The sequence below is a fragment of the Haliaeetus albicilla genome, chromosome 8 (assembly GCF_947461875.1).
Source record: "Haliaeetus albicilla chromosome 8, bHalAlb1.1, whole genome shotgun sequence".
Lineage (NCBI taxonomy): Eukaryota > Metazoa > Chordata > Aves > Accipitriformes > Accipitridae > Haliaeetus > Haliaeetus albicilla.
This window is the reverse complement of record NC_091490.1, coordinates 20,084,640-20,098,983: the sequence shown is the minus strand read 5'-3', so window position 1 is coordinate 20,098,983 and position 14,344 is coordinate 20,084,640. Positions and strand designations below refer to the sequence as shown.

At 36.5% G+C, this 14,344-nt stretch overlaps 1 long non-coding RNA gene across 1 annotated transcript; it reads left to right on the top strand.

The window, feature by feature from the left end:
• The first annotated feature begins 1,539 nt into the window (after window positions 1–1,539).
• On the top strand, window positions 1,540–7,704 carry LOC138686419 (uncharacterized). The gene is made up of 3 exons (XR_011325780.1): window positions 1,540–2,006; window positions 6,315–6,481; window positions 7,147–7,704. It is a non-coding gene; the product is annotated as an uncharacterized lncRNA (long non-coding RNA).
• The last annotated feature ends 6,640 nt before the right edge of the window (window positions 7,705–14,344 follow it).

The following is a 14,344-nucleotide window of genomic DNA, read 5'->3' as shown; positions in this document are numbered from 1 at the left end:
ACTGAAATCTTTATATATTACTGTTATAGCAGACCTGTACTGAGAAAGAATAGATCTTGAAAATCATTGTTTTACAAAAGCATAATGGTAAGCACAAAGATTCCTATACAAGTGCAGTGATCTTAGCCTGTGTCAAACCTAATATTTTTCTGTGACATTACAGCTCTAGGACAGATTAACATGGTTTGTCATTTAGATATCTAGCATTTTTCTGTCTCATGCTTCAGCAGAGCCAGTGCTTCTATAAATTAGCCATCAGATATAACTCCTATTATTTCTTAAGCAAAACACATTTCAGATTCTGCAGAGATCAGAATCCCTCCTGCCCCTTTCCAAAGTAAGCCAAAAGAGCAATAATACAGCTGATCATAGAGTCCCACTGACTGACCTGGTTTGCCATGAATTATAAAGTCTAAACTGCTAAGGTCCCTTTTAAATACACTGCTTCCTTCTGAGTTTTTGAAGTATTCTCAGCTTACAAAATGTAAGCTTCCCTTTGTATCCCTTACAAAACATGGAATGATTCTTCTCTTAGAAGCTTGTTTGGGACAGGCAAAGAGACCAGCTTCTGGCTGCCCTTCTACCAAATAATCCCAAGCAAACAAACCCAAACAGCCCTCCTTTGTACTCACCCCTTACCATGTTTTATCTGTCTCACAGGACAACCATTTGCACAACTGAACTGCTGATACATCAATGATATTTCCTCTAATTGAAGCCTACTGACACGCATTTATCTTCTGTTGCGATAACTGAATTTATCAAGCTTCTCCTCTAAGAAGCATTAGTAGCAACAGCTGGTCTTGCCAACTCTTGGGGCAGCAGCTGACATAGAAGGTTCTTTTCCTACAATGCTATTAGCTTTCCTCCAAATTGAAAGAACTTCTTTCTCCTTTGTTTGGCCAGAGTGTGGTTTGCTAATCCATGGCAGTGTCTGTAGATTGATTAGCTCAAAACCTTGGAAATCTGAGCAGCAAGATTTTACATCTAACCTGGTCTCCACGGCCTCACACAGGCCCAACTTTTACCAGTAAAATCCTTTCTGTATGAAAGACTAATAACATTGCTTCAGAACCTTGTCTATCTGATGACATTGCAGTCTCTGCTAAAGATAGATTACTTCCTAAAGAAGTAATCTAAGTTTGACAAATATTTAATATATCTAGTATTTAACAAACAATTCATTCTTTACCATAAGATATATTGGGCTGACTGTAACTTAGTACATGATGATGCATTTTAAAAAAATCACAACACCCTGAAATTCCTATTGCACATCTGTCAAGAATTCCTGCTTTAGGTAAATAATTCCATTTCAGTGGTCATTAGGCACGCAGCTAACTCTACAGCAGAAAACTGAAATAAGTGGGATAAATCTATGACACAAGCCTATGATCTAGAATTACAAACATGGCATACTGGTCATCTCCTTTCCGTTAGTAAATAATTGAAACTTCTTTACAAAGCTGATCCTTTAAAACAACAGTGAGCCTTAGTGTAAAAGCTGCTAATGGAGGAAACATTGTTCTGTTAGGAACAGCAACCTTTGGCTATAAGCATCTCTTGTTCCAGTTCCTTGGGAGGCCTCGTTAGCTGATTTTTAATGTTCCTAGAAAAAGACAAATTAAGACTTCTTAAAATCCTTTTCTGCTCTGTATAGCTTTCTTGGCAAAAGACCAATTGATCCTGGTCTGACTACGTTCCACTGATCCAAACATATTTACAGTATGGCAAGTATTTGGCCCAGATGTGACGGGATTTTTTAGGATGCAGCCAAGAGTGCTGTACAATCATTATGCACATTCTGTAATGACAGAAAAATAAATGGGAGTTATGGGCTATGCCTTTATTCTCATATTGTAGGTAATATTGGCACTTAAGATTTTTTGTATGTTACAGACAAACATAAAGTCTGAAGAGTATTGTAAATGCAATTAAAATACTTATGTAGAGGAAACTAATCTCAAGCTTTGACTGCACTAAAAATTACTTCATGGATGATAGTGGTAAGTAAAATTCCTTTGATTAAAAAAATCATTTAAATTCTAATCAGCACCTGTGTCTATCTTCTTTATCCTGTCAATAAAAATACTTATATATATTAAGTTTATATTTTTGTGTTTTGCATGCCTATTGTTCTATTTCTCTGTACTTACAGTGGGCTATTAAAAACATAACTATTGATGTAATTGTAAATTTTTGAGTCATGTACAGATTAAATAAAGCCACTTATAAATCTAAAGTGGCTGCAGTGCCAACTCGACTTATTTCACAAGTTTCTTGTTTGCCACCTCCCCCCATCCCTCCCCAAATGAAACCATAGTTCTAAGGCCTCAACATCTTTCTGTGGCTGTTCACGCATATGCTGAAATAATCTTCACTACAGTCTTTCTGCAGAAAGACATTTGCATTGTTAAACATCTTTACATTGAAAATACCATTTGTTTTTCTAGTATGAATCAGAGAAAGTGATTTACAAAATACCAGCAGAGAGCAAAGTTAAAGGAACAAGAAAACAAGTTTTATCCTCTGGCTACAACAAATAATAAAGAAATACCAGAAATATATGCATCAAAAGATGCAAAACAGAATTATAGTTGTCAGTTAGACTGGACTAAAAAAAGAAGGAAAAAAAAAAAGAAAAAAGTAGAATGTTGTACAGATACTTTTTTTTTTTTTTGTAGAATAGGTAAGACCTGGATTGTAACACCTAAATTAACTCATTTCAAAAAAAAGCAGATTTGTGATTACTGGCACAAGTGCAATTTTAAGGATTATTTGCTAACAAGGAGAAAACATTCAAATTAAATGCCTGAACAACTTTTTACAGGCTTTTTTCATCATGGTTCAGCTAATAATAAGTCCCCTTAGGGAGTTAATTTATGTATGAAATCAAGGTATATAATTCTACGGCATAATCAGACAAGTTTATCTCTAGTACAACCTCCATTTGCATCAATAATTTTCTCTAGTATTGCTTTCCATCCTGACCAATCACACAAAGCACTTAGACCTGAGGTGAGCATTCAACTGCACCAATAACTTCTTTCCTTCCAATTCACATCTTTGCTACCTCACATATCTTAGATTTATAGTTATTAACAGTTGTACTTTTAGTCCAAATCTATAAAAATATAACTGTAAATAATTGTATATTATTTCAAAAAATCTCCAATGGATTTTCTACAGATATCAATACTGGTTTCTTTTGGCACTGAATTGATTTTTTATTTTTTAAAAATATATTAAAACTGAAAACAATCCTGTGAAATGCTTCTAGAAATTAACATTTAGAATAGACATACAAGAATAACATTACTTAATTTAAAGCCCCAGCAGCTGTTTTATGCAATTTTGTTCAGCCAATACAAGAACTAAATCCGGCTTCCCACTACTTGTCTGTAACATGAAAGATGATCAATGCTAGGCTTCTAGCTAAAGTGAAAGTTAGAAAAATGACACTGTGGGCAGACAAAAGGGAAAGCTTTAATTTGAGGAAGTTTTAGTGACCTTTCAGCTGATGGTATAAAATTACAGTGCTTGATCATTGAAAAGTGCTGGTAAGGTCCAGAAATGGATTGAATCCTCCTCTTGTCTAATTCACCTGTACAGCCATTTATTAAGCCATTTACTACCTCGCTGATGTGTATTGTCTTGATCTAGTAATAGCCATAGTATAAGCTGTATATTGGATGCTCTGTTAAAATCTTCAGCCATTGGAAGAGCTATTGGCTATTAACAGGTTAGTTCATTATTAGTAGTATTTCCTTTTATTAACTTATTGTACTTTTAGTATCTTATCCTATTTGCTGCTTGTGGTACAGCTTAGGAATCCTGATCATGTATCAAGAATCATAAGGCCCATCTCACTGTATAATATTACATATCTGCAAATACAGAAGAATTAGGATTCTTACTCTGTAATTGAGAGTGAACTTACTAAAGTACTAATGTTTAGCTCAGTCACTTTCTCACCCACAACAGAAGCCCTCTCCTGATGGTTGTGGGAGAAAAGCCAACACTGCTCCTTTTGTTTTACAGATCTTCATGTGACTGTGACTGGTTATTCATGGGAACGTATTTCAAGCTACATATTTGTGTATTGGAAGAACTTCATTATCCTTGCAAACACTCTAAAGCATAGCATTATCATCTCTGCCTCATAAAGAGATGGAAAATACTTGCTTGCGAGATCACAAAGGCTTCCTGTGAGCTTTATCAACTTTCACAGACTTCAGACTAAGCCACTCATTAGATGATACTAAAAAAACCCAGTTACAGGGAACCATGCTGATACAAAGACATCTGGAATTTTAGCATTACACCAGATTAAAAAGTACTTTGGGGAACCACCTCTCTTTATAATGAGGTGACATCCCACTGATTTAAATATCTCCCTGTTTTGCACATCTTTTATACTCTTCCTCTCCCCTATACCTTCCCCATTCTGAAAATTTCAGATATCTGATCCCTTACAAAAAGAGAAGTTTCACTTCTCTCTGTCCAACAGATCTAAAAGGCTTGGAAGAGGTCATCGTGGTTTATTCCGTTATGTGGAAGCTGACAGGAAACTGAAAATGCTATTTATGGCTCCAAATGCACTTAAACTTACTGTGCAAGCTACTAATTTCATTCTAGGTGTGGGAAAGTGATGGAGATGCCAGTGCATCCTTAAATAGGCCAAGATACATTCTGCATTGCAGTCTTCAAATAAGCAGTGTCAGGCAGTGTTATTGGGGTGACAGTGTAATACATGCCTTTTGTAACATTAATTATAGACACCTCTTTAATGTGGGAGAGGTTCTGTATCACCGGTTTCACCACTTACTCCTGAACTCAAGCCCAGCTCTGAAGAAGAACAGACATTTTTATAATGATTGTCAGCAATATTTCTTTAAGAATAAAAGGCTCTAAAATGTTAAGGTATTCACTAGCCACTGCATGAATTTTCTGCTCACCCTCCCTCCCTGCCCCCACCCCCCTTTTTTTTTTTAAATGCAGTGAAGAAGAAACCAACCTCCAGGCACTAGCCCCCTGGAGCGGGGGAGGGGGGGACCGGAGGTCACTACTGTCCCCTCCCATCAGCTGGGCCTAAAGAGCTATACAAACTTGAATCAACTTCCTCAAGAAATGAATGAGAAAAGGAAAATAAAAGGTATCGCCAGTTTACAGAAAAGTGATTCTGACAAAAATTGTGACCCAAAGATACATAAAATTGTCATCCCAGATTCTTCCTCCCCAGATTTAAGTGTTAGATTATGCTACCTTTCAATATATGAAGTTAGTAAACATAGCAGAAACGAATAGAAGACTAAGGAGCATATTGGAAAACTGGAATGTGGAAATGGTGTTTAAATTCCTAATTTGTAACAAGGTCTTCTTTACAGCTTTTTCACATAGAAAATTTTCTCAATACCTGATTTAAGTTCAGAAAACTCCCCTGTCTACTTGCCTACCACTAGAAACTTCAAAATATCAAAACAAAGTCAAAAAATAATGTATTCTAAATACTGAATATAAAAATTCAGCCATGAAGTGTGATGGAAAGCATATACAGACAGTTCGCAAGTAGCTACAAAATTCCAGTCAGTAATAACTCCCAAAATCTAAGGACATGCACAGTAAATTGCTACAAACCTTCAGTCTGGTCACTTCAAGGCAGAGGAGACATGTACAAGAAGAAAAGAATGCAAATTTCTGGCTGAGACTCTAGCCTTTTGGAAAGGAAGAGGTCTTCTTTTCCCCTCCCTGTCCTCACCACCTTTATGAATTACTGCTGAACTGTGGAAGGGAACCATGCGCATTCTCATTCTTAAGGTACTAACTGGCAAAGTAAATGAGATTTACTACTGTTCCAAGTGGTCGTGATTCCTGTTACATGAAATGTTGTTTGACAGTTAGAGCCTCAGAGTGATACATGTCAGGTGTTTTCCCATCAGTGGCTGACAATCATTAACAGAGTTTTGTAGATGTACACATGCTTTTATAAAAAAAATTTAGAAGAAATTTTGAAAACTTACTCCAGTGAGTCCTTTAAAGAAAGATTTGGAGTCAAGAAGTGTATCTGGAGAAAAATAAAAGCTGTCTGAAGCAAAAGCAGACTGAAATGTTGTAGAAAATATAAAATGAGAAAGGAAAAAGAAAAAAAGAGAATGGTACAGGCATTATTGTGTTCTCAATGTGAATGTACAACCTCATGTGGGTTAAAGTAATGCAGCAGAAAATTTGGTATAATCACTAAGGAAAGTTCAGGTAAGCAGGCTGCTAACTGGAGGAATCTGTGGATTTAAAGCTAAGACAATCTTTTTCACCAGGGTGCAGAAAACAATAGACCTCATCCTGGGCTAGAGGAGCCTGCATGCCTGCCTTCCTGTTGATGGTGGACAGCTGACTGAGCTTGATGACCTCAGCCCCAACCTCTTTTCTGACTTGTCTTGCCTGCACGTGGAATGCTCACTTCCAGTTTCTATTCTAAATAAATGTAAGATTGTAGATAGAGACTTCAGGAAATCACAGTCCTGAAAACGAACAAAGTCAGCAACACCCGGGTCAGATCGACCATTCCATTCGCAAACAGGATGTTCCCTTAACTGCTTGTTCAGTTTGAACGCCATTCCTTGAAAAAGATTCCTAGAAAATCTAAGAGCCCAAATGCTCAACAGCAAGAGAAAACATTATGTTCATTTTAATAGGAGTCATGCTTCCTACAAAGGCTTGCTATAATGGAAAAAAGTGTCCCTGCTGTAGTCATGTAATGTTATTAAAATTAGTTAATATTAAAAAAAATATAAGAATTAATTATTTGAACTGTTTGTACTCTTAAATTACTTGCATGTTTCTCAAATTAATGTTTTGGTTTGGGCGCGGGGGGGCGGATAAATTCCCTAGTGGAAATTCCCAGTGACGGTATCAGCTGTGTTCTCTATTGCATATTAAGTCAGTTTATTCTTCAAAACTATAGGGTATAATAATGGCAGAATTAACTGGCTGAGTTTTGCAAGTTGTATCACATGACAATTTTCTAGCCCTTAAATATTAATAGACTTGGCCCAGAAATTTAAAAACAAAATTTGTCTCAAAACGAAGAATTCTTAGCAAAAGAACTTCTGAAATATGACTGCTTTCCCTGTATCCTTTGTCTTGTAGGTACAGAAGTATTCAGTCACGAGCTCAGCTTCCAGGTTTTGAAGACACTGTGCTAATGACACTGTTAATAGATCATAAGTCTGGAGAAGAGTGAAAGAACAAAACCAGTGAGATAAATACACTGAGATGAACCATAACTTTAAAAGCGTTTTCTTAGTTTGTTTTTATTAAATCAGAAGTCAAGTAATCTGGGGGAAGCTCTTAGTTTAATACACAGCGCTGCAAAAAGGAGAATGACTAGTTTATTCTTGACAGTCTTCAGCTATGTCGATTATGCCACTGTTGGAGATATTCTTGTGAATTTATGCCTTCAAATTTTATCAGTTTATTTTTGTGTCTGGAAATACCCATATAAATCATGATGTACTTCATGAGGAATTGTCCTTTTTTGTCTTTTAAAAATTGCCTTTTTAAGAAAAGAGAACGAGGATGTGACTAGTAGTTGTAAACAGAAGTAAAAATAAGGAAGGAATTAAATCACGCAGCAAATAAGCAACTGTCACAAATACAATAAATGTAATAAAATCCCAATGACTTCATGACCTGCTTCTGTTCCTCCTCACACAAGAGCAAAAAAAAAATAGTCCAAACTGAATCAGCTAGATTTACTTTTTTACTGATTTACACAGGCATTAATAAAAGCAGGCCCATTTCTTCTTTGCCTCACATCTTGTATAGCCATTTACACATTAAAAAGTGGGTGTATGACACTACAGAATCAAAATTATAAATTTCATATGCAAAACTTAGTAATAGGCAGTTTGCATAAGCACTAGTGTTTCTGAGAGCATATTGATCACAAGAGGGAATGGTAACAGGCATTTAACATAGATGAGTTTAAATTAGGATCCAGCATTGCATTAGGACGTGACAAAGAGTGTCCTAATGTGCTGAAAAACTACAATCTCCAAACTTCCCTCTTTCTGGTGTCATGTCCTCTGCTTCTTCAGAAATCCTGTATCTGTCACTCTCATAGACTTTTCACCTGCTGCTGCACATGAAGAAATATATCAAGCAACACTTCTGCTCCAAAAAAAGCACAAAAAGGAAAAGTTCAGTTGGTCTCAAACAGAGACCAAATGGAAAGCAAAAAAATCAGAGTTTTGAAACAAAAATGTAGCACACAGTTGTGGTGTTGATTACTAGTGTTGGCTAGAGACTGAGAACAATAAAGCAAGATCATTTTATTCTTCGAATACATTAAAATATGTGCTGTAGAATTTCAGAGTATCAATATCAGAATGTTTGAAATTGTTGTTTTGCACAAAGCTCATCTGTCAAGCTGAAAATGGCATTTAGCAATATCTCATTGCTATCTATGTTAATATAGGTACCCACTTGAGAAATAGAAAAGAGCTGGTCCTTGGACCAGGTTCTACCACAAATTAAATGCAGACTCATAGTTAAGCCCATATTAAATGAGACCTAAAGTTTCCTTCCTTTTTACTAATAGCAGTGCATCCTTACTGGTAGCGGCAAAAGTGAAAATGCACAGGTGGATGCATGCATTTTTATCACATCACAGAGACACATTAGACAACATGAGGTTCAGAAAGTCTGCAACACACAGTCTGTGCTGTATGGCCATACCCTGTCACCCCACGACGGTTAACAGTTGGGAGTGTAGATATTTCATACCTGGAAATTACCATGCTCTAAGAATTTAACTGTGGATATAAGTAGGAAAGTTTTGTTTGCAACTTTAAACCTGAATTGCTGTGGTATCCACTGAGAGGGCTGTCAGAAGATATCATTAGCTGATGATTCCTTTGCAAAGAGGAACTGGTCTTAAGAAGAAAACAAAATCCATACATGCGAGTCTAATCTCATATACCTTGAACCTGATTTTCTTCTCCTTTCCATCATCACATTAATTCCATAAAGCTTAAGCTGTCATATAGCCAGTGTAAGCAAGATTAGAATACGTGTCCTTTTAATAGAGTTGCACAACTGCATAAAGATTACAAATAAATGCAAATGAATTAGGTGATTTAAAACTCAATTCGAAGTTCCTCAGGTTCAAACTTGTTATGAATCACATACTTTCAAATTATAAATCTAGGATGTAATTGAAAAATCTTCTGACAACCTCTCTCACATCTAGAGAGAATTTATGCTTCTTTAGGAATGGAAGGTAACTTTTGGTCTGCCTCAGTAGTACACACTTTAGCATTCAGCTAGCAGTGTAGAAGGAAAATCTCTGAACCTGAAGTAGGACAGAAGCAATTGACTTTTATTTGCTGTCTTTCTTCTGAAAGCACTGTTGAAGGGAAATCAGTAAAGGGTTGGGTCACTTGTCTTCAAATCAAAGACATTTGAAAGAAGACAAAACCAAAAAAGCCATTACACTTTTTGTAATAATTCCAAAAGCAATGACAAAAATAGTTGTAAAGCTGGAGTTGACTCTCTGGGTATATCCAACTCAGTGTATTTTTTGCAATTAAAAAATATCATGAATAGAAAATGAAGTCTCTGGACAGATAAATATTTTGACTGTGAAGCTGCCTTTACGCTGAAAATTTTTGCTAATGTAGTTAGACCTGTGTAACTTTTCTGGCCAAAGGCTTTCTGTATAGTTGTCTGCATACTCCAGCCTTGCTGTTATAGTTCAGTTCACTTATCTGGCACAAGCAAGCTATACAGGAAAAAAACAAGTTAAGAACAGATGTAATTAATATATATTTGGCATATTTTTCCTTATATTAATTACCCCTGTGTCTGAAAGCAAATTATTGTAAAAGATTTCACCTGGAACTACACTGCTGAAGGATAAATAGAGTTAAAGATGCAAAAACAATCTAATGTTAATTCTATCTCCATTGTACTTAACAGTATCTGTTACTTTCCGCTTCTATACTGACAGAGAGAGAACTGTGAGAGTTGGTCGAACAGACCTGGAAGGAGCTAAAGAACCCAGCTCAGTGAAGGCAATTAAAACCACAACTAATAGGGGAATTAGTTGCTGAGCAACAACTATGGAAACATGTGGAACGCAAGCCATATTTGCCAACTGATCAAGGCAAAATGTAGCAATATTATAGACACTAACTGGAGTGTCAGTTTAACTTAGCAGCATTTTTATCTGCAACATTCCTTTTTAAATAACAGACCTTTCAGAATTAAATTAGGGCAAGGTATGAATGTAAATTACAGGCAGCAAAGAAAGGAGAGATGGCAAAAGAGGCTAATAAAAGCCGGTCCCCTGCCTGCCATTCTCAAATGGGATTCTACACTGCTGATCACTGGCAAAATAACCAGAGGCAGAACAAAATTTGCCTGTTTCTTTCCTGGCAGCAAGAAAATGTGTTTCCCTGTGTGCTTCTGTTAGTTTCTTTCAACTTCTAATTTCTTCTATGCCATCAAGTCTAAGACCAAGAAAGTGTCTGACTCCATCCTTTCTTTCAAGTAGCACATAAAAGCTTTTGTGAGTCTAGTATTTTTTGTTTGTCAGATTCCTGGTTCAAATGAATCATTGAGCAATGCATTAGTCAATTCATGGGCAAAGCAGCCCATATTTATATTCAGAAAGTGTCTGTGTTTCAGTTCCTAGTGCTACCTCCTTTCTTTCCTAGAAAATGGAAGTATCATAATCTTTATCATATGAAGGTTTAGGAATTAGCACAAGCAATGAAAGAGGAAATTCTCTGCATGCTTAATCCAAAAACCTCATTACAGAATCAAAACTGTTAGTTGTGTATTTTGCACACCACTACACATGACTTCCCAATTAATTCAGCCAGTCTTTTCAAACAAAGTAACAAAGAATAAACACTCACTGAACTTTGAATGAGTTTGGATTTTGGACAAGAATCTATAAAGTGTTCAGAAATATTTAAGACAGAAGAACAGAAGGATTGGAGACAATCTTTCAGATTCTGGGGACATGGTTTTGGACTTGACACAAGACAGCAAGTCTGGATATAAGAAGAATTGTGCAGTAAGAGTTCAAAGACTACATCAAAAGAGTTTGGAAGCTGAAATCCAGCCAATTCTGGCCTCTCTTACTGGAATTCCACCTCCTCCATTGAATGACTGTCTCTGCCTGGCAGTACTATGTGTTTGAAAAGGTAACACCTCGGGTTCAAATTCCTCCTGAGATTTTAAAACTCCAGGGTGATACAATATCAGCTCAAGCCTCTGCTCTATGTCAAGAGGTGCCTATGCCAAGTATGCCTCTCAGAATAAGAGGAGAGAGGGAGGAAGGGATCCTGTGAAGCATTTGAAAAATGCAGTTCAAGATTTTGTTTGCCTAGCCATATTTTATGTTTTAATTGCAAGACTTTGAAGCTCTTAAAACTCCAGCCAAGTTAATAACAAAATAAACTAATACTTAAGATTGGAATCGGGTGATCTAGAAATATAAGCATATTTTTTCCTAAAGCATTCCAGGAAAATTTATCAGGGCTGATCATGGAAAAAAAAAAACCAATTTGGGAAAATGGAAGCACTATCAAGGACTGCAAAAGCATGTCCACAGCCTATTTTACTCTTCTTGGGACTGCTAATTGATAAGCACACTGTTATCTGCCTTCAATGTCTTGCAATATTGCACAAGATTGTATTTGATAAAGGAAAAGATCAGCACAGATGCTACAGATTATTCACAAGGAAAGGCAAAGCTACACATATCTAGCTAAATCTTTCCAAATCTTTCCATATCTAACAAAAAATAATGTACTGCTAGCGGAGGGGGTTATTATTGAATTGATACTCAATGTACACCCTGACCTTTATCAGCACAAAGGCATCTATGCAGAAACTATGCAAGTTGTACAGCCAGGTTTTTTCCCTGCATATAAGACTTGCACTAGAAAATGGGAACTACTTCCAACAAGATTAACTGCTCGACATATATGTATGTGATTCAGCATGAGGTATACTGTGCTGTCTCTATATACCTGCATAAATGTAGGTATGCTTCTGCATCATTATAAGACACAACCTTGCTCTATTTGCTTCCCTCTTCTTATGTCCTCTCCGCAAAAGCCAAAGTGAAAAACAAGGAACAATTACACTGAATAGCAGGGGAAGACTATACTTGCTTTGCATACTCTTTGAACATTAGGCTTATCAGGTATCTGAGAAGTTATGAGATTTACAAGTTAAGCAGTCCTGTTTTCAACCCTCTTCTCAAACAGTGCACCCTGTATCTGCTGGAGTGCTGCTATTTTTTTAATGAACTGGACTTCATTACATAAGTATGAAATCCCATTTTATTTTCAGGAACACCACTCAAGGACTTATGAATTCATAAACTCCTTTCTTAAGTTGATAAGCATCATATTTCTGAAATTCTTACGTCTCTGTCATTCATTCTGAATTCAATTGCACTTTTGTTACATGAAAAGCATGTTAAATGCCATTCAAGTCAAATGTGATGATAGAAAATGCTGGGTTTGTTTTTATTTTTTTTAAGCAGATCTAGTAAATAATTTGCTATACAGTGATTTAGAAGCTATTTTGGAAATGAAGAAGTACTGCACAGTAACATCAATTGTAACTTAGAGGCCTTAAGAGAATACTACATTTTGTCCTACTTACTATAACTTCTGGGTTGTGGTGATGATTACACCTTTCTTTTGAAGGGATGTCTTCTGTGCATCCTGTTCAGGTGAATCTGGTTCTCAATGAACACTTTGTTCAACTGTGTATCTATAGGCAATACACAAAAAATTCTTCTAGGACATGAATCCCAGATGTGGAAAATGGTTAAGGGCTGTTTCTTCACAGAGAGGACCTGGAAAATACGTGCTTTTCCCCTTCTGCATGCTCTTATTCCACATCATAGTGTTTGTTATCAAAGTAGGTTAAGCTGACCGGCGCAGGTGTACAATGAATGTCAAATAAGAGTGCTTATATGGAAAGCTAGACTTCAGACAAGCATTACCTACACCTCAGCTGATTTCACTAGTGTCTCCTATCATTCACCAGTGTCCAAGATGGACAACTGCTTACAAGGATTCTACAGATAACAATCCCCTGAGGTTATCACATTCTGTACATGAAAAATAGTTTTTCTTCACAACTTTGTCCTTAACATCTTACTGGGAATTTTAGATGTATTTGTGCCCGTATTAGAATAAGTCCTAAGACCCTGCTTTATAAACTTAGAAAAGTCTGAAAGCCTTTTGCCAAGTCTTTGGGAGTTATTAGGAGACAATTCACATCATTTGATTGTGGTACTTACCTATTTAAGAACTGACAAGTCTTTGGTTCAAGTGGCCCACAGGGGAAAAGATAAGCAAATTCATATAAACTAATGATTAGCCACAAAATTCAGGGCCTGTAGCATTTGAGATAATTTTAGAGTTCTTCTTACAAAGGAATCTTTATTGCAGAATTGCAATCTGTTTTAATGGTGCAATAGATGCTATATCTTATTTGTTTGCAGTTCATTGTGCCTTGTATTTTATATTCTGCTAAAAAGAAAGGGTGAAAAAGAATGAGTGAGAGGCATAGCAAGGAGGGGTTTGCAATAAAAGCAGATAATGGGAGACTGCTGAGAAGATCAGGGAGCAAACATGCAGCCAACTCTCCAAATTGAGTTTAAAAAAAAGCTTTTTCTAGGGACCTGAAGGGACTCTGTCAAGTTTATTGCAACCCAGGAAAGATTATGGGGAAACTGCAAACCTAGAGGACAGGACTGTGTCTTGCAGGAAAGAATGAGTAGAGAACTTTAATTTAACATGTGCTTTCATTTCTTTTCTGTCTTATTCTACATTACCCTATTTAAAGAGTGCGTAGTTCTGATTTCTGTCTAAATGCAAGTTAGCTTTGAGTTTATAAAACCCTTTAAAGTGGTGAAGTATGCAGCATTTGGAAAAGACCTAGGCGATAGTAATTTAAAGTTTCCACTAACGTGGGGACTTGCAACCAGCAAACATACCACTTACTACTAGTTCACCAAAGCACTGAGGAGCCTAAGTTTGTAATTGGAAGCTTACAGAAGAATGGTTTTGACTGTCTAGATGTCTTAGATAGCCAAGGAGTATTTTCTCTTTATATGAAAGGTACTTTTCCTCCCATACTAACAATTGTCATATCAATCAGATACGAACCACACTGTTTAAAACAAAAGGAACCAAATTAGGTGGTAGAGGAACAGATACGTAGTCCAAGATGTTCCTGCGGGTATCAGGAGGAGTCAGGACAGCCCAGTGTGGTTTAGATGATGGAGACCGATATCAGGAAACAAAAA